We start from the raw sequence: 26,794 nt of genomic DNA, 5'->3' as shown, positions 1-26,794 counted from the left end.
GGGGACAGGAATGATTTTCTATATCTTGGGAGGTTATCAGGAAGGCCCACTGGTTTCTTTGAAACAGACCCGAGATTTCCTCGCATGTAGATGTACTGTGTCATGTGACACTTCCAGGAAGCTGTTCAGCTGGAGAACCACATCTGCACTCACAGTATTTCTGAGTATTCACTGTTGCATGTTGCTTTAAATGTATGCTGTCCAGCTGCCTTTTAGTCGCAGATTTGCAAGATTGATGCAAGCAAAAACATTCTGTGTGCAATAGACAATGATGATATGTAATCTAAAGTCATCATCTCACCTAGCGTGATTCACCGACCATTTCCCAGCATTTTGGTGACTGGCTGTGTGCGTATCTACGGTGGAGGGGGGGGGGGGGGGGGGGGGGGTGGAGGTGGCGCCATGGTAACCAGCTGTCCTGGTTACCATGGTGATGCCTTCTCTGGGGCCCCTCCCATTGGCTGGCTGGCCCACTGACCTCGGCGCCTGTGTCTGGGAGGTGGTGCCTGGGGGTGAGGGGGCGAGGCAAACGTGCTGGTAGATCTTCCTGAAGCGTTATCACTGGGTCAGTGGTAGTGCATCAGAAACTGCAATCAGGAAAATAACTGGTGCAAAAAAAAGCATGAAATGAAATGAATGAATGCTGGTTTTTTCCCTGTTGGCTGTTATTTCTGCATGATGAACAACGGAACATGATTATGTATGCTTGGACAGTTGTTCACTAGAATGTCTCGCTATTTTTTAAATTGCGGTTTGGCCGTCAAATGGTGTACAAGCAGGAAGTGGTGGGAAGGCAGGCGGCAGACTGACAGCTGTTGGTTGAGGATTACAGGAGAATAATCACAGTTGCTTTCCACACTGTCCTTTATAAAATCTACTACAACAGTATCTACATTAATATATGAAAATGCAATGGAAAACTGAAGCTTCATGAACAGTTTGTGTGCTGTTAAACAACGGCTTCATGAACACTAATTAAATAGGGTTTACTCAACATAACATGATTGCTTCAAATTAGTGAGTTACTGGAAAACAACCTGACAACTTCATTTTTGGTTTATGGAGCCTCCTTCTCCCATCAGTGGTTAAAACACAAGGGATCCAGGAGAGCCATAGGGTCTGCTTGTGTTACTCAGCAATTAATTGATCAACTAAAGAAGTTGATTACACAGTTAACTCACCTCACCTGATCTGTTGAGTCTAAACTGAATGTTGATTTTTAGGTGAAAGCAATCAGCAAATTCTCCAGGCCCTAGATTTGGGATTCCTGCCTTATAACAATGTATTAGACTGCAAGCTAAGCCCAGCAACAGTAATAATCTGTGAGCACTGGTGTCGTTTCTCAGTGGTTCAAAAAAAAAAAAAAACACAGCCATTGTCGTGACACCATGGCTGAAGCTGCCAGGGGGTCCGGCAGCCAATCTCGTTACCAGCAGGATTATAAACCAGCAGTTTCTTAGCACTTTAAATAGCTCTGATCAAGGTTATGCATGTGTATGCTGCCCTACTTTCGAGGGAAGATGGAGATGGTGTTTGGCCACCAGTATGCTTCATGCTGGATTAGTCATGCCTGAAATGATGCTGGGAATTCTGGAAAATGGAGTAAAGTTGTACATTCCCTTTGACATTGCAGTTCTGACACAATGCACAACAAGGACTCTTGTTTTTTAATGGCAGAGATTTTTTGGGGGAAAGACTTGTGAACATGGACATTTATCTTTGAGTTATGCTACTCCTTTTCAGTTAATAATTAGATTTGAGGAATTTTCTGCTTTTGGTATATTATGCTTATTTGTTATATATTCATTTCACTTAGTAGAGCAAAGTCTACACTGCCCTGCAAAGCAAAAGAATTTCAGTTAGCATCAGTTGGGAGATGTATCTCTACTATGCCTTATGGTTGTGTGGCTAAAACGTGATGATGAATTAAATTGAGGTAGATTGGGTCACCCTGGCAGTAGCGCATTAGGTCTTGACTTACAGTTCATACTTTGTGTAAAATTTGACACTGCACAGAGTCAGTTACAGCCATTCAGAGGGGTAACCAGGTTTTACAGTCTACAGGCAGCTTTTCTACAGGGCTACATTCAGGTCAATGGAGCCTCACCATTCAGATCCTTATTTCTCAGCATAGGGTGTTCCACGAATTGTTGATAATTGCTAAATTTTAAAACGTTTCTTGGTTTTTGTACCTTTTTTCCTTATCATTCCCACTCGTGACGTTTACACAACCACAGTGTTCAGTTTTGAATTAAATTTATCCTTGCCAGGTATCTTGGATGACATGCTGAAAAATGCAATTTTCTAAGCATGTCTTTTGGGTCTTGTGATAAGTTCACGGTAATTTGATCAGTGCTCTAGCTCGCTCATTGTGAGCTTAACTGAGGGAGGGTTCCAGCCCTCTGAAAAAGGCACTCAGCAATCCATTGGGCTATGTGATTGATATACAGTATTATATGGATTTGAACATTTTTAAAAAATAATTTCCAACAAAATTCATATTGTGAATATAATAAAAGGAATCCACAATTTTTTGCAAAAAAGCTTTAAAAAAACTTGCAGCCATAAAGCTTAGACATGTCCAGCACTGATGCTCATAACTGACCTGCACTGCATGTGAGTGATGAATGATGAATGATGTGCTGCTTGTTCTTGGGGAGATGTGTGAATTCCTTTAGTCTAAACTTTCAGGAGCCAACAGAGAGAGTAAACATTTCTGAGGCAGTTTAGCTGTCTGGTAAAGTTTTTATTACCATTGCAGTCGCATATGAATATATTCATGAGACTCTAAGTGAGGTAAAATTGCTTAAAAATAGAAGTTAGTCAAAAGCTCCCATAAAATTCTAAGAATGCAATGCAAGTGTCAGTTTTAAAAAAAAATAATGCAGCTTTAGAAGTCTCTTAGTTCCTGGACGAAGAGTGGAGGAAGTTCTAAATGAGTGAAGTGAAAACACAAGATCAGAGTAAGCGAGGTTCAGAGATAGTCACCTTAAAATGGCTAATAATTCCATAATCAAATCCTTCATAACGTCATAATTGCATCTACTGTCATAGAACTCGATGTAAATGTATTATAACCAAATAATCAGGCATAAAATTAATAGCTTTATATAAACAGATTAACTTCGATTAGGTGGTTCTAGCAAGAGACAGAAATAGGGGATGGATGCCAACCTACATGATTCCATTGTAAAACCCATGTGCTTGATCATCTGAAGTTCAGGACACTCGAAGGTGTGCAGTAGGGGTGTATCAGAGCTCACTTTTCAGAAATAAACAGTTAATGCGTTATATAGATAAATTATTTATTCCTGAAGTTTACCAATGATATTTGGAAGATTTTATTTTTTCATTTCTTGGTATGTTGTATAAAAACCATGTTAGTACAGAACTACAGAAAGTAACTTCTGATTTACACAAAACCTGAGGAAATTAAACATAAATAAGTCACATATTCCAACAAAAACTGGATAAAGATATCTCAATGTAACTGAATGAAAGGAAAACAAAGGTGGTAGACTAATATCTTACTCACAGTACAGCACACATTTTAAACCTTTTTTGATACATTGACATTTAAGTTGAGCCTTCTTGTCAGAAGCTGCCACAGACTGTTGCTCACCTTTCTGTTTCCCTCACTGACTTGTAGGGTAGGTCTATGCCAAGAACTGTCCCTAGCTGGCTTCAAACTTGCTGTTTGCCCTATGGGGTTTTCTAGCACTTTATTTCTCGGTTGATAATTTTAAGTTTCTCTGTAATGGACACAGACAGGCTAAATTCTTTATGACCTTAAATTAGCCTACAATTTTTGTAATGTTCTCATTTTTGAGAATTCAAAAAGGGTAGCATTTTTCACTACCAGTGTCAGCTAAATACAGATACTTATTACACTGCCCTTGTTATGCCAACATGGACAACATGCTCTAATAAGATACCACTTACATCATGTCTGAATATTAGTTACTAACTTACAAAGCTATTTGTGTTCTGAACTTTTCCCTGAAACCCACATTTCCAATAGGCATGAACATGCACACACACAGGCTCAGCAGATCTGTCAGCTCAGTTTTCCAGGGGTTTACAACTTTAAAGTCGGTAGTGTTTTCTGTTATATACACTATTTTTGTGTATACAACAGATGTTATATACATTCTTGTCTTGAATCACCACATCCATCACAAGCATAATTTGTTGGATAGGGAATGTGTGAACAAGATGGCTAGTAGCAGCTAGCTTGCCTGGCAGGGTAGCCAACAGTGACCTACTAACTAGCTGGTGGCTGCCCATTATTTTATTTTTCTGATTGTTAGAAATGGGCTTTAAGAAGATGAAGTGGTTGAGGTTTGTTGAGATTTGACAGAGCTGCCTGTTCCCATGGTGTTTAGTGTGGCTAAAGCTACCACTAGCACAAATATAAAATGTTTTTCTATATAAAGGATAACCATTTTGAACATCTAGATTAGTGTGGTCTGTGAAGTAGGCCTGCAGCTTTAAAAAAGGAATGATGTATTATTGTACTTTATGGTTAATGATAAGTCAGTGTTAGATAATGGGTGTGATGGTTTGAGAGCACAAGAATTGCTAGCCATTGGCATTTTCTCTTGACAACTGACATTTTCTCTTTCTCCACGAGGTTTGTAATGTGCCTTTCCAGAAATCCCCGTTGCTTCCTTTACCTGTGTCCCAAATTTAGAAGCAGCCCAACAGAAAAAGGACAGGGACTCTTCTTAGACAGCTGCTGTTTCCTTGGTGCAACAAAAATAACTTTTCTTTTTCATTTTTTATTTTTTAAAATGTGTGTTGCACTGGTTCTCCTCTCCTGCAGTGGTTCCACACAGGTCATTCACTCTGTAGTCTCCCTGGCCATCCAGTGATCGATCAACTGAGGCTTGTCCAGAAAAAGTTCTCTGTACTGCAGGACACTTGGTAAATATATGTACATACACATGCACGCATGAAAAAACACACTCTCCTTCACATATATTCCTTCACACACACGCGCACACATGCACACACACACACACACACACACACACTTCTTCAATCAGTAAGAAGTGAGCTGATCAGTGATGATGATGATGAGGGTGAATGTTGATGAAGATCATTCCTCCCCATCACTGCTGAGGGGATTTGGGCCTCAGCTGATCTGTTGCTGTGACAACGCAAGGCTTATGCTGTCACCTCAGCTGATGTGCTGGTCTGTCACTGAAGAGTGGGACAGGAGAGGGGAGAGGGAAGGAGAGAGGAGGAGGGGTGGAGCAAGGTGAAAGGAGAGAGGAGAAAGGGAAGATGAAGAATAAAAAAGTGGGCCAGTGAAGGAGTGGGGATGGCAAAGATAGGAACTGAAGGAAGAAAGAGGATTAGAAATAAGTGAACGGTTATGTGGAAGGCAAGAGGGAGAGGAGAGACAGCTGAGAGAGCTGGAGGTAAAGAGCCAATAGAGAAAGAGAGGGAATTAGAACAGAAGAAGAAAGTTGAAGCACAAGCCTTTGATCTCTTCTATGTTCCTTGTTATTCCTCCCATCTAAAGAGTATACTAGGCCTGGACCTGGTCACCCCTGGGGAGCCAAGAAATGCAGACAGGGATCTGAGGAGGTTATAGAGTGGAAGGTCTGGGTCCCCTGTAGTTCCCTGCTGTTTGCAACAGCTGACCCAATTGCCACTAAATGCGGTTTTTTGACTAACTTGCAGTAGTAGTAGAAGTATAAATAATAATTTCTATTAAATCACAAAAAATGTACAAACTTCCTATTTTATACATAAAACAGCAGATGTTTGGGTTTGCACAATTGTTTTACACCAAAGAACTGGCTTTGGAAAATATTGCCCAACTGAGACTTCATACTAAATGAATCTGAAACCTGAGGGGTTGGGTGGGGGATGGATGATGAAATCTACTTGGCCCAGCCGCTCCCCTCTCTCTCCGTCAGCTCCTTTCCGCTCCCCATACGGTGACAGCAGTGCCCCTCCTCGCTGCTTTGTGACCTTGGCTCACCAGCCACTGGAAAGTCTGGAGGGAAAACAGGCTGCTTTTGGAGGAGAGGTGTGTGCTTGGGGACGGTTAGGGAACAGGAGGAGGGGGGAGCAGCTGTCACTCACCCTCCTCATCCTCCCCCCACCCCCCAAAGCTGTCAGTGCAGCTGTCTGTTCTGCCACCACACTGGGACCTGTCTGCTGGGCCACGGGGCCACAGATGGTCCTGTGTGTCTCCAGAGGTGGACAGGTACAGCCAGGTCCTCAGCTTAAAGGCAAATGAATATATACATTTGGTCTGTGATGCGCATAATTGCTTATTGTTCTTATTTTTTTGCTTTTGTGTGTGTGTGTGTGTGTGTGGGTGGGTGAGAGGTGGATCTGCTGGAAGCTGAGCTTACTTATTCACAGACTCAGAAAAACAGATTTAGCTCATTTTAGCCTGTCCTTCTTTGAGAGTGACGCAACCTGTGTGTGTGTCTAGATGTGCACTATATATATATATTCGGAGTATAGCAGCCAGCGACACAGTTTAACAACAGCAAAACTGGTTCATAAATGCAGCTCCAGGCTGAAGCTTGTGTGGCTGTGCACAGGGGAGTGAAGTTCGTTCAGGTCAGAAAATGCTATTTTACTGCAGTCTCCTACTGCTCCACCACACAGATACACAGATGGTCTTATTGACTACTCACTGGGTTTCCCCATTGAGCTGTACTGCTGTGCCATCTCTAGATAGAGCCCTAGACCATTCTACCCTCCATGCATTTGACAGCAGAGTTTTTTCCTCCCATAGGGGCAGGTGCATGGGGTCAGATTTGTGGTGGCAGGTATGCAGGGGCAGGAGGGTTTAGGGTAAAGGCATAAACCATACTGAAGATGGAGCGACTTATCCTGACTGCTGGTGCAGGGTGGTATGGTCCTGCTAGTGCAGGTAAGGGTGGTCCCTTTGGTGCATGTAGGGATGGTCCTGCTAGTGCAGGTAAGGGTGGTCCCTTTGGTGCATGTAGGGATGGTTCTGCTAATGCAGGTAAGGGTGGTCCCTTTAGTGCATGTAGGGATGGTCCTGCTAGTGCAGGTAAGGGTGGTCCCTTTGGTGCATGTAGGGATGGTCTTGCTAGTGCAGTTAGGGGTGGTCCTGCTGGTACAGGTTGAGGCGGTCCTTTTAGTGCAGGCAGGGATGGTCCTGCTAGTACTGGTAGGGTTGGTGCTTTTGGTGTAGGTCAGGATGGTCCTTTGGGTCCAGGTAGGGGTGGTCCTGTTAGTGCAGGTAGGGATGATATGCTAATACAGGTAGGAATGATCTTTTGGGTGCCGGTTTGGATGGTCTTGCTAGTACGGGTAGGGGTGGTTCTTTTGGTGCAGGTACGGATGGTCCTACTGGTACAAGTAGTGGTGGTCCTTTTGGTGCAGTTCAGGATGGTCCTGCTGGTGCAGGTAGAGGTCATCTTGCTGGTGCAGGTAGGGTTGGTCCTTCTGATGTAAGTTGGGTGGTACTTTGGGTCCAGGTAAGGGGGTTTCATCATCTCTGGACCCCTCTAGGCCTCCAGGTGAGCCACAGCTTCAACACTAACAAGAAGGGTGGCCCTGAATGCAGGCAGGACTGGCGGTCCTTAACGGTGTGATGTTTGGTGACAAGGAGCTTGAGAGTGTGTCCTTGAGACCGATTGCTGTGGTGCTGAAGACAAAGGCTGCTGCGCCAGTCGCCAGATCTGCAAGAATTAACTAAGGCAGAATTCTGGCCCGACTGAAGGAGGCTGCTTTTGTTGCAACGTTCGCGTTGGGTAGTCTGGAGTATCCAGTCTCCACCGTCCCAAAATGAAAGCAGCCAAAAGCTCTCAGCCAAACATTGAACTGTGTCCAAAGAGAAAAGAAGCAAGTAAGTGGTCCTGCAGACAAGAGCTCGGCATGGCCCCCGTTACTGCTTACAAACACGTATCCCCTCTCAGGAAGCCATCGATATGTAATTAAACGACTTGGCAGACGCTGCCGTGAGACACTGAGAGTGGCAGTGTAGTTTGTGTAAACTACAGTGGCAATCATAGCTGTTTTTCTCCAGCACCTTGATTAGTCATTTACTAAATAAATTGACATCATTACAAAAAACAGGTGCGTTCCTGATTAAGCTGGTCGGAATTACGGCATTAGTTAATGACAGGATAATTGATGTTATTTTATATCAACACTTTAATTTCCACTCACCTGGAGCTGTTTGCGCAGATGAATAAACCTACTGCTGTAGAGGGGGGAGAAGGGTACAGAGAATAGAGGAGTGGAGGAGAAAATATGAAAAGAGAACAGGAGATAAGGGAAAAGGGGAAGGAGGTAAGAGGAAAAGAATGGAGGATGGAAAGAGTGTAGAGAGAAGGAAAAAGAAAAAAGAAAAACAGGGAAGCAAATGTGTGTTTCTGTGCATGCATTACATTTAATTGAATGTGTAATGTATGTATATAACCCTATACGGATGGGATTAGTATTGCAGGACAATGCTGGTAATTTATTTTTTATCATTGCACATCAGTGATTTCAATGGCCCATCCCCACCGAAAAAGCCTTCATTACTCTCCACTGAGGAAGCATGTCTGTGTTCCCGGATGTATTGTTCACACATTCCCACCTACCAGGGGGAAAGAAAAACACAACACAACACATTGTTAGCGTTATACAACTAAAACAAAGTTTAAAAAAAATATTTCTAACACTTGCTGAAAAATATATGAAAGAATCTATGAAAAATAAATGAAATATATAAATATACAAATGCTAGAAAAAGGTATTAAAATGTACCACCCCTATTAGTTGGAATTTGTATCAAATGCTGATGTGTTGAGCCAAACAAATTATCAAGAGGACCTCTGAGTTTGCTGAAAAACAGTAGGTTTTTTCAGCTGTAATTATTATTCAAGTACCCGGTAAAAATCACTGACATCGTCGTTCCGGACTTGAATAAAATGACTTTTTTTGGTAGAAATTATATTACCTGACCTCTCCTAGTGAAACTAATCCCATACGGACAGGGCTCATGTTTGTACATTAGTCTTTATCCCAGATAGTGAGAGACTCTGGGCCTGATCTGTGCCGATTCTGGCTGACATCATGCCAGAATCAGCACAGATCCCACCCAGATTTGCTGGCTATCTGGGGTGTAATGTGTGTATATGTTTGTGAATCTATGTGTATATTTTTTATGTTGTATATGTTTGTGTATCTGTGTGTGTCTATATGTAATGTGTGTATATGTTTTTGCATCTCTGTGTATGCGTAATGCGTGTATATGTTTGTGTCTGTTTGTGTTTATGTGTAATGCGTGTATGTGTTTGTGTATCTGTATGCATGTGTGATGTGCGTATATGTTTGTGTATCTTTATGTTTATGTGTAATGTGTGTATGTGTTTGTGCCTCTGTGTATGAGTAATGTGTGTATATGTTTGTGTATCTGTATGTTTGTGTAATGCGTGTATATGTTTGTGTATCTGTATGTTTGTGTAATGCGTGTATATGTTTGTGTATCTGTATGTATGTGTGATGTACATATATGTTTGTGCCTCTGTGAATATGTGAGGGAGAGAAAATGAAAGGCAGAAAAGGGAGGAGAAATAAAGGGGGATGTGAGAGAGTAGAATAGACGATTTGGCTCTGTATGGATAGTGGTAATCCACAGTGCCATGTACTCAGTGCTTGTTTATCAGTTGTAGTGCCTGTAACTATGAAGCCACACCATGTCTCTCTCCTGAGAGGTACTGTCTCCTCGAGCCGCTCAAGGTCAAAACAACTCGGTAGAGAAAGGAATATCAAGGGAAGAAATACACACCCACACACAAATACAAATGAAATTAAACTGAACTGGTGAAATGCAGGAATGACCGAGTATCATCCCATTCCATCAGTTCAGTCTGCACCAACGATGAACAAGCCCCTTTGTAAGGAAAACTCCAGTTATTTTTTACTCCATCCTGTTTAACGAAAATGTTGTGGAGTCCCTGGAGTCTCCCGGCTCCCCGCAGACCAGTTCAGAGAGAGGTTCCTCTGGGTGATCACAGGTGCTGAGGCTGTGCCCTTGGGGTGAGAGGGAATAGGGTGTCTGCTTTTGCTCTCCAGTCCTGTGTGCAAAGAGTGTGTCCTACCTGGACAGGACAGTGAGGAACAGACACAAATTGTATATAGTGGAGGCTGCTGTGCTATTCCTTTCACCGGTAGTGTCCTTGTCCTGTGCTGGAGTGGCTTTGCATGGTTCCTTATGGTACTATGGTCAAGCAGATTCTCCAGATCTCTCTGTTGGATTCAAACTCATTTCAGTCTTTCATCTCACATGACCATCTGAACTTTGACATCCTGTGACTTGCAGGAAACTAAAGGGAAATGACTCTGCTTTTCCCACTTGGACTGGACTGGTGAGCCAATTCACCTCTGGAGATCCCTTGTCATTTATTTTACTGTGGTGGAATGTGTGTGTGTGTGTGTGTCTGAGGGTTTGTAACGTCAGTATGAGCATATATAGCTCATGTGTAGATATCAAAGCATGTGTGTGTGTGTGCATGTGATTGTATGTAATGTATATGTGCATGTGTGAATATGCAAACTTGTGTGTGCTCTTGTGCAGGCTTTAATCAGTACCAGAGGGCAGGGTATTTAATAAATACCAGAGTGTAACCTACCACAATGCAGGGTGTTTAATCAGTACCAGAGTGCAGCATGTACCAGATTGCAGGCTGTATAATCACTACCAGAAAGTAGGATGTTTTATCACTGTGTCGAATCACTGTGAAGAATAAAAACTTGACATGTGACAATAAATGCTTGTTTGTCTTCTTCCTCAGTGGGACGCTCCAGATCTGCACATATATGCAGGTGTGCGGCTCCAGATGAACTATGCCAAGGATGATGCACGGCTGGTAGGTCAAGGAGGTGAAGGTCACAAGGTAATTTTGTTTATGGTGTGTGTTTATTTCTGTGTGTGTGTGTGTGTGTGTGTGTTTACGTGTGTGTGTGTGTTTGTGTGCATGTGCCCCTGTGCCTATAAAGCAGAGAGAGAACTTGACAAGAGTAGAAATAGCTTGTTTTTCTCACTGTTGGTGTTTGCGTTTGCTCACGGTGGAAAGTGAATGAATAAGCTAATTCTTAAATACATGTTCAGTATGAAATGTACAGTTTTTCAGGAAGAAGAAATGGAGAAGTTTGATTATTTCTTTGCCCTTTTTTCATGTTATGTGTAAACACCAGCAAGAGCACTAACAGTCTGTGCATTTGTTCCATACCTCCATAATTGAGGCATTCCAGAAACCATGTGGGATAGAGTGTGACATACAGGACATGTGGGAGAGGGAGAGAGACATTGAGAGAGAGAGATTGAGAGCGAGAGGCGGGGGCGGTGAGATGCTAACTGGGGTCCAGAATGACTACACACGTAGTAGTTCTTTTTATTTCACCTGTCCCTCCTTTTCAGAGCTGTCATCATTTCCATCCATTCTGACGCTATCCTTACACTTATCCCTGCCATCATATTGTGGACCCTTTTTGTCTTTTTCCTCAGTATCCCTGAAGGGAAAAATTTGATTTTGCAAAACGTGATGAATATAGTCGACCTTCTTGCCTTTGCATTTGCTGTGATTATGAAGCACATGGCAGCATTACCAGTGACAGAGACCAAGATCAATACAGGTATGTGTAGGTAGGCCCTAAGACCAAATGAGTTGGGATGTCCATGTGTTTCACTTGTCTTGTTTTACTTTTGTTGCTGGGTGAGGCCATTATAGTGCCCCTTTGTCACTTGATTTGCCAGAAATTCCTAAATGGTGTCATGAATGGGCATACAGTAAAGAAATGGTGAGCTGATTTGATACCATTCCGTCTGGCTGTCGATCTGAGATTTCAAAGAAGTGTTCTGTTCGGTGAGTGCAACCAATCGAGTGCTTCATACTGCAGAAAATGTCATTATTCTGCTGCTGCTGTTGCTGTTCTTTTAATCCAGAATTACACGAGTGTCCTGTCATGACATGGCATACAACCCTCTAGTCCTCAGCTTTGAAGAGCAAAGTGGAAACAGAGGACAATGGAATATAGGGTGGCCTGATTGTGAACTCTTTTTGCCCTCCTTCATGGTGCCAGATGTCACCATTTTCTGGGCAACATTAAAAATTAGAGTGTCCAGTGTTCTGATCTTATTATATAACAGACAAAAAGTGCTAGGCTCTGCATTCACAGAGCAGTACATAAAGCACTGCCTCAGAGTACTGAAATTCAGCATGTGACATGTGTAAAACAAACCTCAACCAAGGCTTGGCTCTCAAGGCACACACTAATCATATAAATATTGCAGATTGTCTTTATTTGCTTACTGCATGTTACCAATGAGCTTACATATACAAGTAAATGCTCCACGTTTGAAGGCTGAGAATCACATATTCTCCAGAGAAAAGGAACAGACATTTTCCCAGCAGGGGATTGTGGGTTATTTCTCTCATAGACAAAAAAAAAGTCATTTTTATACCCCCACCCCAACCTCTTGCGATCAGAGAAAATCAGCAGAAGACCTGACAATAAGTAAAAATGAAAAGAAAAAAAAACTGTGTAAAGTATCAAAGGAATGTGTGTCCCCGCAGTGACAGGTTTCCTTAGGCTGTTATTTTTTCTCTTCTTTCCCCCCGATTTTGTATTTCCCCCTTTTCTGGATCTTTTCTGTTGCTTCCATCGATCCCGCTGGGGTTTGTGGCAGTGGCTGGGATTAGATATAGCTCACAAATGCTTTAATCCCCTGAGATCCCCCCACATTTATTATGCAGAGAGGAAAAACCCAAAGAACCCCCCCTCCAAAAAAAAAAAACTTTCACAGCTTATGCCTTCACTTCAAAAAGGGGAAGAAGTGGGAATTCATTGACATGGCTCATTTTATTTGTAGTCATTCAAAAATTAAAATTACTGTACTGTTATATATATATGCAGTCCTTATGTATTTTGACAGGGACATCATTTGTGCTGTTTTGGCTCTGTACTCCATCACATTTGAAGTGAAACAATGAATCTGAGGTTGAAGGGCAGACTGTCAGCTTTAATCTGAGGACATTTACTTCCATATCAGGTGATACGTGTAGGAATTACAGCCGTTTTTATACATTGTCCCTTCATTTTAGGTGAGCAAAAGTAATGGGACATTTAACTTCTCGGTGGTTTCTCCAGCTGTTTGTCTTTGCATCATTAGTTCATGCTCAAGAAAGTTAACAAAAGGTCTAGGTGTGGCATTTGCATTTGGAGTTTGTTGCTATTCTCTCTCGACATGAGTGCCCAAGAAGCATTAATACCAGTAAAGTAGGCCATCATGAGGCTGATATATCAGAATCAAATCAGAATGACTCTATCAGAGACATAGCCAAAACACTGGGAGTGTCAAAACAAACAGTTTGATACATTGAGAAGAAACAAGAACACCCTGGTCCTTACTGATGACGTTATTGCTGATGGCAACATCAGGATGAATTCTGAAGCGTACAGACACATCATATCTTCTCAGACCCAACCAAATGCCTCAAAACACATTTGACAGTGCTTTGCCTTGTAGCAGGACAATGACCCCCGACACACTGTTAAAACTACCAAGTAATTATTCAGGGCCAAAATGTGGAATGTTCTTGGCTGGTCAAGTCAATCATATATATATATATATATATATATATATATATATGTGTGTGTGTGTGTGCTTCTTTATTATTCAGTGTAATTTAATTTGAAGTACATCCATGGTATTTAATCCATGTTAATATTATTTTGCATTATTATGTGAATTAAGAACAATAAATCTCTTGTTGATACTCTGGAATATGGAGTGTGGGCATCTGTTCCTGGCTGTGTCTCCCTGTGAGGTGTTCCCTGCTTTTTGTTAGATTTTTTGGCCTTACTAGGTGTTATCTATGCTACAGATGTACAGATGTACCAAGATGCATCCCTGGGATAACCTCGTCACCAGGTGTACTATAATCTCGCATTTCCTCGCATTACCATTGGTCACCATACACTCTGCTGATATGCCAGATATTCAGTTCTTTATTCTTAAGTTTGACTTTTGTCTCTCTACTGCTGGCACCATTTTGATGCATTTTTTGCTCATTAGGCATGCATTTACTGTGGCAGAGGACACTTTGAACTGTAATATCATTACAGAAACTGCTGTTGTTGAGAAGTAGGGAACACAGAAGGAATGCAGGACCTGACCATCTGGTTAGTCTACAAAATCTGTGTGGTTAATCTGAGGAGAGATTGTTCACTCTGAAACAGCCCACTGTGTACTGCCATTGTTCAGTTTTATTTTTGCTTGTGCGTGCCTGTGCCTTTAACCTGTGAGACAGCAGTGGGAAAGAGAAGCAGCTCTTGGTGTGAGGGAATACTTTACAATCATCTTCCTCCCACAGCTTCGGTCACACCAGGCTGCTTAATACAAGTGAACTACACATGCTTTACTTCAATATTTTATGAGCATACATTTTTAAATCTCAAATCAGATTTATAAATAAGACAGTTGAATAGGGACTGTGTGAGTGACTGAGTGTGTGCGCATGTGTGTACGTGTTTACGAGTGTGTGCGTTAACTTGTGTGTGAATGTCAGAGAGCTTGCGTATATGTTTTATAGACTGGCAGTTGGAGTGTGGAGATGGTGGATGCATAAGGCATCTTGGCGTGACACTGGGGACCATCAAAACAAACGCTGCTGCTGTGCTGGGTGATGGTGCGGCCCGAGCACACCCCTGTGTGACAGCATGCCCTCCCTCCTCTCTTGTGCATCAGATTCAGCTCCTGGCACTGTCGCAGTCATGGCTGCTAAAGGGAGGGGGAGGGGCCATGTATCGATGAGTTTACCCAGAAGTCCTGGCTTTTTAAATGAAATGACTGAAACACAACAGAGGGGGAGGAGGAAGGGAGGACACAGCAGTGGCAGGACAGGTCTGTGTGAAGGAATCATACACCGGTGTGCCTGTGTGTGTGTGTATGTGTGTGTGTGTGTGTATGACTTTTGGTTTGATTTTATTCATACATGTGTATGAGCATATGTGCATGCACATGGTAAATGGACTGAATTTATATAGTGCCTTTATCCAAAGCGCTTTACAATTGATGCCTCTCATTCACCAGAGCAGTTAGGGGTTAGGTGTCTTGCTCAGGGACACTTCGACACGCCCAGGGCGGGGATAAAACCGGCAACCCTCCGACTGCCAGACAACCGCTCTTACCTCCTGAGCTATGTCGCCCCTTCAGAGTGTACATGTACATATAAGTGTGTGTCTGTGTATGAATATGACTGCGTGTGGGTATGTATGTGTGTGTATCTGTTCGCATATGAAAGTACTATAAAATCTAAAGAATGATAATATTGCAAAAATTCCCGAACTGATTTATAGAACTTCTAATCATTATCTTCTCTTGACACAGCTTTTTTTCCCCAAATATCTTCAACCATTGTTACAACTAAATATAATTAATTTCAGTTCTGTTAATAATTCCAGCGCATGTGCAAATGAAACACAAAATTTTTAATGGATCATTCCATTTTAGATCACATGTGAAGGAGAAAAGAGAGACAGGACAGTCCAGACCCAGGTCAAATAATTATTTGAAATACGCCATAATTATTCCTGCAGATTACTTACAATTTTAAAAGGATGATCTATTTCCATCAATACTCAGAACAAAGTTCTTACTTCATTTGTTTTACCTTCTGGCCAGTGTGGTTTTCTCAGTTTATTAGGTACCTTTTTGAGCAAAGTTCCATATTCTCAAACAGTTGACACAACAATCATAACTATATTTGGCAAACAAATTTGTACATTCTTATTGTTTCACAAAATTGCACAATGAAGACATTTTTTCTAAATACTAAACATGAAACTCTTTAATGAGGAGAGCTTTCTTGTGAGATTGCCTAAATGTCACATTTACAATTACAAATTTGTATGTCATCTGGGCCCTATAGCACCGCATGGCTGTTGCTCTTTCCTTATTCCTTCAGAGAGAATCTCATTCCGAACAGCATGAGAGCTGGAGGGGGCGCAATCAAAGATGTTTTTGGGACAATATCCATTTCCACCTTGCAGCAGGGCTGATACGCGAGTGGTTTCAAGACCATCCATTACACTTCCATTTTTGAATTCCGTAAGTTTTTTATATCAGGGGTGTAAATTGCAGGACTGTAACCTTCACGGCATTTGCTACGATGTAGATTAAATACTCTGGCATGATAGAGATTTTAAAAAATGGATAATAAATAAAGCCATTCATCACTCTACTTGACCACTAATCACTTGATCAGTGTCACTGAACATTTGTCAGTCATTAATTAAAAAAAAAAAAAAAACTGATTTGATATGTCGGCTATCTTCATTGATAACAATAAGTGCCGTAAAAGAGTATCTGCCCCCTTCCTGATTTCCTCTATTATTGCATATCACACTAATGGTTTCAAATATTTAGATAAAATGTAATATTAGACAACAGGAACACAAAGTAAACACAAAACACCTTTTAAAAATTATTTCATTTATTTAATGAAAAACGTTGTCAAACAGCCATATCACCCATGCGAAAAAATGATTGCCCCCTTAAACTTAATAACTGGTTGCACCACCTTTAGCAGAAATAACTTTAACCAAATGATTCCTATAATTTGATATCAGTTCTTCATATTGCTGTTGAGGAATTGTAGTCCACTCTTCTTTGCAGAACTGCTTTAATTCAGACAAATTGGCAGGTTTTTGAGTATGAACTGCTCATTACAGGTCCTGCCACAGCATCTCTTTTGGGTTCAGGACCATGACTGGGACACTCCAAAACTTTTTCTTTTCTTTCAGCCATTCAGATGTGGACTTGCTGCATTTGCTTTATGCCAGACATGTCTTCCAAAAAGTTCTACTTTTGACTCATCTTTCCATTTAACAGTATCCCAAAAGGCTTGGGGATCATCCAGATACTTTTTGCAAATGTGAGACGATCATTGATGTTTTTCTTGGTCAACACTGGTTTCTGCTTTGCTACTCTCCCATGAATCCCATTTTTGCCCATTTTCTTTCTTATTGTGTAGTCGTGAACACTGATCTTAGCAGAGGTTAGAGAGGCACGCAGTTCTTTGGATGCTCTTCTGGGATCTTTTGTGACTTCCTGGATGAGTTGTCGCTGCACCCCTTGGAGAACTTTTGGCAGACCGGCCACTCCTGGGACGATTCACCACTGTTCCAAGTGTTCTCCATTTGGAGGTAATGACTCTCAGTGTGGTTTGGTGGAGTCCCAGAGCCTTAGAAATGGCTTTGTAACCCTTTCCAGACTAATATATTCCAACAACTTTTTTCCATTTACTTTGACCATGGCATAGTGTGCTTGTGGAACTTTTGTGGTAACTACTTCACTCTGATCATAAGATTCAATATGAGTGAGATTAAGATTCAACAGGGCTGGCTGCAATCAAGCCTGGCTATGTTGAAACAGCTGAATCTGAATCAATTACATTTACTTAATTGGTTGATTGAGTAACTAAGGGGGCGATTACTTTTTCACATGCCTGATATGTATGTTTGATAACTTTTTTCATTTAAATAATGATTTTTAAAATGTATTTGTGTTTACTTAGTTTCCCTTTGTCTAATACATTTTGTCAAAACAAAATATGCAATAATAGAGGAAATATGCACCCAAATCATGCAAATGCCCATGACAGCAAAGTGTTACATACTTAAAATGTCCAAATGACTAACAAGACAAGAAACAAAGTCTTGTAAGGAAAAACATTTTAATAAAGTAACAGTGAACTGATCAACATTTTGATACCGAATTAACATTTGCTACTCTTTTGGTGAAAAAGCTGAAGACATGGGCTAATCAATCGATGACAAATTATTGAAATAATTTTTATGGCAATGTTTAATTTTGAGGGAGGACTTTCGGAAAATCGTTTTTGGAACATGGAATATTGTTTCCAATCTACCAGATGATTGTAACATATTTCGTTGAAAATGCTCAACGATCTGTGTGGGGGTGTTTACAAATCGCACCAGCATCTAAAGAGTTAAAGCATTTAAATTGCGTATTTCATCCAGGCTGGGACAGTCTTTGTCAAGGTAAAGCGGAGGAATCTCTAAATGGAAGAGGTGTATGTAGGCGTCAAAGGTCATTAATTGATCCAGCGCTACTTTTACCACAATGCTTTTTTGTGTAAGATTTCTTCAGTACCGCCTTCTGAAGCCACAGCAATAAGCTATTCCCCCTGCATCCTCTACCTCATCTCTCTCACATGAAAAACGAATTTTATTTTTTTTAATGGCACGCACGCACACACACACACACACACACACACACATTTTTTCATTCCTTGTTTCATTTCTTGTTTACCCAAAACAAGAAAATAAATAACCGTTTGTAAATAACTGTTAGACGTAGAATAAGCATGGATATTTTAGGTAAATAATAATAATATAAGTTCTTACGAAGGCTCGACTACATTATCAGCATCCGAGCTCAGAATCCGTTCTTTGTCAGCTCGCTAGGCTGGAATCTTGCATTGATTCCAAGCTTTTAATGTATTCAATGGCACACAGACCTGACCTAGAATTGCTACTTAGAATTCGGGCTGAACCAACAAGCGGGACCAGGCGGGGGAGAAGGAAGGAAAGATAGGTAGTGGGTGTATTCCAGCCAAACAGCAGAAATTAAATGCAAAGACGCAAACATGTTTCTTTACACGTAGTCACAAATAATGCTGCCTTTCGTTCTACGTTATTATCGTGCGCGTTTGGCAACGTCGCCTGTGAAGACGCCTTCTAGGTGAGTATTATGGAGTATTATTGTTGCACACCTCCTAAGAACGGTTTATGATGAATCCATGAATCCGCTCGCTTTCCCCCCTGAACTACCCCCTCCTTGCTCGCAGCGGTAAAGTAGCTGCAGTATGTTCCGTCCGTACGTTAAATGTGAGAGGACAGAAAACACAATGCTAACTTAACGAATTTATTAAGATTTAGCTTATAGAATAGCTTATAGTGCATACTTATTGGAACAAAAACGCACGGGATGGCGTTAACAAGGAATATGTTATCGCTAGCGTTTTGTGAAGTAAAAACGCTCAATTGTGATATTGATATTAATATTAAATAAGTAGGATAACCGAAACCACCAAGTGATGCGTTGAAGTGATCTGCACAGCTTTTAAATCAAATTCTATTATCAAATATTATCGCAGTCTTTGAGCACAAAGAATTATGTTGCAGTGTGCTAAATTATGTAAACCACAACGAAGCACAGCTATTTTATGTGTAACTTTGTTCCAGATCGCATATATGGCGTGTCAGCCGTAGCTACTTTAACGTTGTTACTTTTGTTTCAATAAAACCGGAACTATTTAGCTTATTAATTGTGGAAAGTGCAAATTTCGTTATTACTGTAGGCCTTTGCCCTGTCTGAGCAACCGCTGCTCTTTCGAGACTTTTGTCAATGTTGGCTGGGTTTTTTTGCAAAGAGACTTTTTGTCTAAGCGGGTTGAGTGTGAGCTTGGTGAAAAACCCCTCCCCCAAGCCTTAGTGAAACAGGAACAACTTCTTCGAGAGAAAAAAAGTTGCACAAGTGTGAAACGTCTTGAAGAAACTTTTTGGTAGTCTGGCGTACCCCAGTCAGACGCTGAGATTTTTTTTTTGTTTGTTTTGTTTTATGGATTTCTGTTGTTAGTGGATGTTCTAAAAAATCATTCACACCCCGTCTTAATCTTCTTCTCCCCCTCCTGGAAAATGGTTTATTGACTTCGAAGATTTAATTGGGTGCAAGCTTTCGTTTGTGGAATAAGTTAGCAGCAAGCTACCTCTTTCAAAAGAGAAACTACAGGATTCGTGGGATATTACTGCTGATCACTCTACAAAATCTTTATTTGGAATGGAGCAACTTCCTGGTGAAAATCGGTCTTTGTTCATTTTGCACAAATGGGTAAGTTTTGCTTCACAGTCGCCGTTTCCGAGCGCGTACGCTTTCTCCTCGCCCTCATGCCCGCTGCCCGGCAGAAACACGCTCGGCCTTGTTCTCTGGGAAGTCAGCCATTTATCCTCACCTCTTGGATTTCTAGCATTCTCTTACTGTGTAGATTTGCAGTCGGTTGGAATCATTAAAACGGACCTTTCTCAATTTCATACTGGAGACGAAACGTTTCATAACTGACAAAATGCTCATTGCAAAGTTGACTAGTTGACCAATTTCCCAGGGTCGAAATATCAAAATTTAGAATTTAAGTGGAGAGCCAGAAGCAGCATGTTTTATTAACTTTGCTCGCAGTCAATGCTTATTCTATTGTCTTCTAAATTCCAATATTTGAATAAGCGTTTGGGTGTTTTTACACGTGGATGAAATCAAAGCAGAGCACTTACAACGATTCAGCCCTATCTTTGATTGAGAGAGGGGGATGTAAGGTGTTGGAGTTTTTAGGTGTTCTTTCGTTTCACCAACTTTTGTCCTGGCCCGTTTTATTCTGCATCGCGTTTACTATGAGGGACCAGGATGGTCGGATTCTGTTACAGCCATGTTTTGCAGTTCGAAGTTACACTAGGGTCTGAAGCTGCTCTCACTCCCAACAAAGAGACAGAAAGCGAAGGCGATACAGAATGTCTGGGGGTAAACATGTTGCAGCCCTGGCCCAGAATAGCTGCACATTCTTAGTGTGCGATCTCACGGGATCTTTGCGGTTCGGAGTCGTGGTTGTTTATCCGCATGTCTCGTGTTTTTGGAGACGGAAGTGTCGTTAATCTAGCGCCTCTCAGCTTTGGGAAGTGTTGAATTGGGACAGCCAGATAATGCAATGATGTATCTTTTGTTTGTCTGTTTCTCAGAAAATTGTGCACATGCAACCCTTAGCACTGCCACGGTCCTTTCGGTGGACAATTTTTGGCGGATTTTATTCATAAGACATCTTGGCACATCAGGGATGGCAGAGGCAGTGGTATGTTTTATAAAAGACTCAAAGGGTATAACTTGAAAAACAGTATGAAAGATTTTTTCGTTCAGCTTCTGTTTATTTTGTACACCATTGCCTTGTTATAGGTAAATAACACTGTGTAGTATGACACAGATCACAGAAACAAGCAGCCTTGGTACCGAACCTTCATGGCAGTCCCACTGAGATGCCACCAGGGCCTTGATACTGTAGGCTAAAGCTGGAAGCTGAGTTAAAATAACTGATTATTTTATATTGGGCTTATTTTTTGTGACATGACTCCCATGTGATGGTAATATCCTGCTATTGATCCTTGATATTGTGTGCATTTACATACAGACAACACCCATTGACAGTGAGTGAGCTCTGATTTAAATGGTTCATTTAAAATAAGGTGGTATACCTTGGCTATATATACACAATACAACCTCAGCATTAGGAAACACTGTTACAAATTAACCAAGTGACTGGTCCTGCAGTCAGCATATGAACCTGGAAGTACCATAAGCAATAGCCTAGTATTTTCAAGCTCCTTATAATACATTACCGACTACCTTCTATTACCGCTCATACAAAAGAGTGCACATTATGGGAGGCACATCAGTTTCCATTGATTAAAAGAACAGGAAAAATGTTTCTCTCTTACTGTATATTGGGTTCTTCTCAAATCGTTGAGTCGGGAGCAAGTGTCGGGGGAAGCAGCATAAAGAAACAAAGTAACCCTACCTCCTTGTGTGCAATAAAACCTGCTTTAATACCTTGCTCAGCACACTGATTGATGTATTTATTAATGAGCAGTACTGGAGGCATATTAAGTTGAGCTGGGTTTATGGAAGCTGCTCATCAGCAGGCTCCTGTTCCTTTGTCGGTGCTCTCGGTGATGCTTTATCTTATATGCTATGCCCAGAATCGTCTCCTAGTGTCCTTGGGCTGTTCCATGTGTCCTACCTTATGATTTCCTTGCTCAGTTGTTTTAGGTTTCTTAGGAATCAGTATAAATATATTATGATATTTCAGCGAACATTACTGAGAATGAAAAATGTGTACCATTTCTTTGCAAATAGGCTAGTTGCCGGCTGTAGACATGCTATGCCAACAGAAAAAAATGCATTCTAATGAACAAGCTTACGCTTATGGTATGTTTAATTCTTGGCTATAATCCTTTAGAAAGGATTATAGCTACAAAATAAGTGGCTGTACATAAAATAAGGAATAAGTAATGTAGGTAACCAGTAAATTAGTGTATTCTGACATCACGTTCAAAGTTCTAAATATTTCTGAGTTTCAAATGTCCCCCATTCCTGAAAAATTAGGTTAGCTTACCTAGTTAAAAAAAAAAAAAAAACATTAGGTAGCGATGAAGTCAGATGATATATGTATAGTTATTGGATAACAAATCGAAGTACAAACTTTATTTTCAATTTCTACCTACAATAACTCAAAAGAATCACTTTTTCCAAAAAAATAATTTTAGAAAAAAGTTTCCTCGAAATGGCTCCCTTTGGCTTTAATTACAATTAATTACTGGAATTCTATCCGGTCATTTTGCAAAGTGGGAGGTGGAGGTATGGGAGGGTGGTGGAGGGGTTATTAAATTTGATGAAATCTTATCTACCTTAAGCTTTTTTTTAATACCTCAGGTAGCCTAATACTTTTAGCCTGTATTGCAAGTAAAATAGGCACTAAAGTTGCAAAAAATATGCAAAGAAGGAGGAATTAGGCTAGGATGTATGGGGCCACGCAAACATTGTGGCAAAAGGTGTTTCCCAGTGAGAAATTGCAAAGAAGCTTAAGATTTCCAGGGGCAGTGTTCAGTACACACAGGTTTCAGCTGTAGGGCAGTAATGTTAACAAGACAAGACCAGAAAGATTAAGAGACAGACGACAAATATCTTGTGTTGTCTAGCAAGCGAAACTGTCATAAAACTGCACCCCAACTAAAGGACTCAATGGAACTAGAGAGAAACTAGCTCCCCTGACTACAGTGAAATAGCAACTACGTTGGTCTAAAAGGATGTGCATCTGCAAAAATGCCCTTGCTATGAGCTATTAACAAGAAGAAAAGATTCATGTGGGCCAAGCACCATCAACACTGGACCAAAAAGGTTGGGAGAAGGCAGCTGCACATCCTTTTAGGCCAGCTGATTATAGTTGCCGTTTCATTGTAGTCAGAGGAAATGGTTTATCTCTAGCTGCATTGAGTTCTTCCTGTAGTTGTGCAATTTTACGACAGTTTCTTTTTCTAGACACCACAATATGTTTGTCCACTGCCTCTTGATCTTACTGGTCTTCACCTGTTAGCATTACTACGCATCAGCTACACCCTTCTGAGTATGTACTGAACACTGCACCTGGAAATCTTAAGATTCTTTGCAATTCTCACCAGTAATAACCTTACCACAAATGTGTTTATTTGGCCCTGTACATCTAAGCCTAATGCTGCATTGTTTACCATATTTCTTGCCACTTTAGTGCCTGTTTTACTTGCACTATGGGTCAATGGTATTAGGCTACCTGCGGTTAAAAAAAGAAAGAAAAAGATTTCACTCCATTTGTCTGCCCCTCTATGTCCCTCCCACCCCATGTGTAAAGTAATTGGATAGACTTCCAATAAATTGTTGAACTGTAATTAGCTAAGCCAAAGGAGGCTATTTTGAGGAAAGTCATGTCAAAGATTATTTTGAAGTAAAAATCTTTTTGTAGTATTGTTGGTAGAAATTGGGGAAAATGTTTATACTTTGCTTTGTTATTCAATAAATACACATATATTAACTGAATTCTCTTCCTAAGGTATATAATAATAAATATTAAAAAAAACCCACAGGTAGCCAAATACTTTTGGCCTGTACACATTAGAGTTGAAACAAAATGGCGAGTATGAGGTTAAAGGACAAACTGTTGACTGTATTTTGAGGGTATTTACATCCATATTGGGTGAACAGTGTAGGAATGTTTTTATACAGTCCCCCTGCATTTTGGGGAGCAAAGGTAATTGGCTGCTCAGCCGTTTCTTGGCCAGCTGTGTGCCGTTGCGTCATTAGTTAATCCACAAGTAAGCTAACTAAAGGTCAAAAGTTGATTCTAGGTGTGGAATTAGCATTTTGTGTCTGTTGCTGTTGTCTCTCAGCATGTGGACCAAATAAGTGTCATCGCCAGTAAAGCTGGTCATCGTGAGGCTGAAAAATCAGACTGAATTTATCAAACATGGCCAAAACTTTGGGTGTGTCAGAATCAACTGTTTGATACATTGTTAGCAAGCAGGAACTCTGGTGCACTGAGCAATGGTAAATGTCCTGGTAGACCATGGAAGACCACTGTAATGGATGATTGAAGAATACTTTCAGCTGTGATGGAAAACACCTATTCAGCTGTCGATCAGCTCAAGACTCTCTCCAGGATGTAGACTACCATAAAGAGAAGAGTACACCAGTATAACCTCAGAGGGTTTCACCGTAAGATGCTATCCACTGGTAAGGTTTAAGAGCAGAACGGCCAGATTACGATTTGCTAAAATATGCATAAACGGCCAGGTTATGGTTTGCTTTGATCGAAAGAGGAAAGTGTAGAGAAAGAAAGGTAATGCTTGTGATCCAAAGCACCCCCCCCTCCCCATTTGTAAAACATGGTTGAGGTAGTGTTATGACTTGGGCATGTATGGCTACCACTGGAACTTTCTCAGTTGTCTTTATTGATAAAATGACTGCCGCAGCAGGATAAATTCTGAAGTGCACAGAAACATGTCTGCTCAGCCAAATGCCTCAAAATTCATTGGATGGCGCTTTACATTTCAGTAGGACAATGACCCCAAACGTACTACTGAAGCAGCTTAGGAGTTCATGAGAGCCAAAAAGCGGAATGTTCTTGACTGACCAAGTCAGTCACCTGACCTAAATCTAATTGAACATGCCTTTCACTTTCCGAAGACAAGACTGAAGACAGAAAACCCACTAAAAGACACAGGAACTGAAGATGGCTGCTTTAGAGGTCTGGCCGAGCATCACCAGTGCCCAGAATCTTGATGTTTGTGGGTCGCAGGGTGCCGGGTGTCATCCAATCCAAAGATTTGCAGCCAAGTACTAAATATGACAACTTATTTTAAGATGATGTTCATTTGTCCATTTACTTTGTCAAATTATTGTTGCTCTCCTAAAATGTGGGAACTGTGTATAAAAAAGTCTGTAATTCCTTCACAGTTCAGGCCATATGGATGGAAAATGTCCTCAAATTAAAGCTGACCCTCTGTATTTTAACATCCTATTTATTGTATCATTTCAAATCCAGTTTGCTGGAATACAGAGCCAAAATAACACAAATTGTGTCACTGTCCAATTATGAACTGCGCTGTATCCTGTGTGTATGTGTATATGATATATATATATATATATATATATATATAGGCTATATATATGTGTATATATATGTATGTATGTATGTGTGTGTGTATGTGTTTGTGTTGGAAAAGGGTGCATTTTGAAAGGATTGGAGACTTGCTCAGCTGGACCCAGCATGCGCTCACTTGCTAGTAGCAGTCTGGTTTGAGTTTTCCATCTGATCTGTACAAATGAGAGATGTGTAAATGGGCCTCCATTTCAGCTCAACCAGTAGAAAGGAGCTCATTATAAACATAGGCTGGCTTTGCTTGATGCCCGATTAATGAAACGTGTGTCCTGTAGTCCCAGGTGTAAGCCTGGACTATGTCATTGCCCACATTTACATGTGCACCATATTCAAAATAATGATTCTTATTCTGGTTTGGGTCATATTCTGTTTATATGCTCCAGAAAAGGAATGTTCCTTAATTGTGTTTCTTTACAGATGGTTAGCTGAATATTCAGTTTGCATTTTTCAGTCAGTGCCAAAGGACGGTATCCTAGTAATTCTTCAGTGTGCATGATGTGTTTAAAATTTGCTGTTCATATTGTCTTGTTTCCTGGCCTTAAAATGAGGGCATTTAGTGTTATCACATTAATGTGATTTAATTTTTAATGATGAATGCGTTAAACGTTTTAACACAATTTATCACATTTTCTGATTTTTGACGGTCCTACTTGAAATGCATTGTTCTCAGGGTCTTCCACCTTTGTCTAATTTGTTCCATGGTTCAGCTAAACTCTTCATCTTTCATTTTGTATGCTTACAGCCTTAAACAAATTGCTGTTTTGGTATTTTCTGTCGTCAGTGTATTGCGCAGTAAATTAGACAAGACACTTTGTGCATCTGTACATGTGCAGACCTCTTCAATTTGGATTTCATGTAGTTGGACTTAGGGTGTAACCCGGATTTCCTTTTTGTAATAAGGTGTTTAAATGGGCTGTATCATAACTAGTGTATGCAAATTATCAGTGAATAAGATTGGAATAATGATGAGCATGTAAACGTGGTCATTGACTGACTGTGACAGGAGTTTGTAGTGGTGTTGTACATTTGGGCTTCATGCCATTGGAGGTCCTGTGGGTTTGTCTGACCGTTGTTCCTTGCATTACAGCAACATTAGTTTGGCCTAACATGACAGGCACGTTCAGGATACTAGTTGTTGACAGTGTGAGATATGTGCATGTACTGATTAGTTCTAACTGTTTCCTGTAGTACTGTGTGGTCAGTAGGGGGCAAAATAGTCACTAGCTCTCTTGTAGGGCTTTGGACTGTAGAATGTGTAGTTAGGGGTCCAAGCAGCGAAGCTTCTGGAAACCCCTTTTTTTAATTTATTATTTTTTTTATCTATAATAAATCTGTAACTTTTGGACCCTTTGACTTGGAAACATGCAGCCGAGACTGCCCCCGATCACAAGGAGCAAATAATATTGTATGCTCAAAAAAAGTGCCAGAGTTAACAAAGAATAAAAAAGAACAATTTCTCATGGACCGTATGTGTGGTTGATCTAGAT

The 26,794-nt window shown here is 40.8% G+C and overlaps 1 protein-coding gene across 4 annotated transcripts in view; it reads left to right on the top strand.

Annotated features, from left to right (window-relative positions):
- The window catches only part of bcl9 (BCL9 transcription coactivator), a 123,909-nt gene that overhangs the window by 42,687 nt on the left and 54,428 nt on the right, over nt 1–26,794 (top strand). Inside the window, exon 2 of one of the 4 annotated variants that reach the window (XM_035409223.1) lies at nt 10,788–10,889. The gene's annotated coding sequence lies outside the window, so the exon portion shown is untranslated. Of the gene's footprint in view, nt 1–10,787; nt 10,890–18,509; nt 18,764–18,863; nt 19,913–26,794 lie in introns of those variants that run through there. The other 3 variants (XM_035409224.1, XM_035409225.1, XM_035409222.1) reach the window with 3 other exon arrangements.

The sequence above is a fragment of the Anguilla anguilla genome, chromosome 3, assembly GCF_013347855.1.
Source record: "Anguilla anguilla isolate fAngAng1 chromosome 3, fAngAng1.pri, whole genome shotgun sequence".
Lineage (NCBI taxonomy): Eukaryota > Metazoa > Chordata > Actinopteri > Anguilliformes > Anguillidae > Anguilla > Anguilla anguilla.
This window is presented reverse-complemented; position numbering and strand designations above follow the sequence as displayed.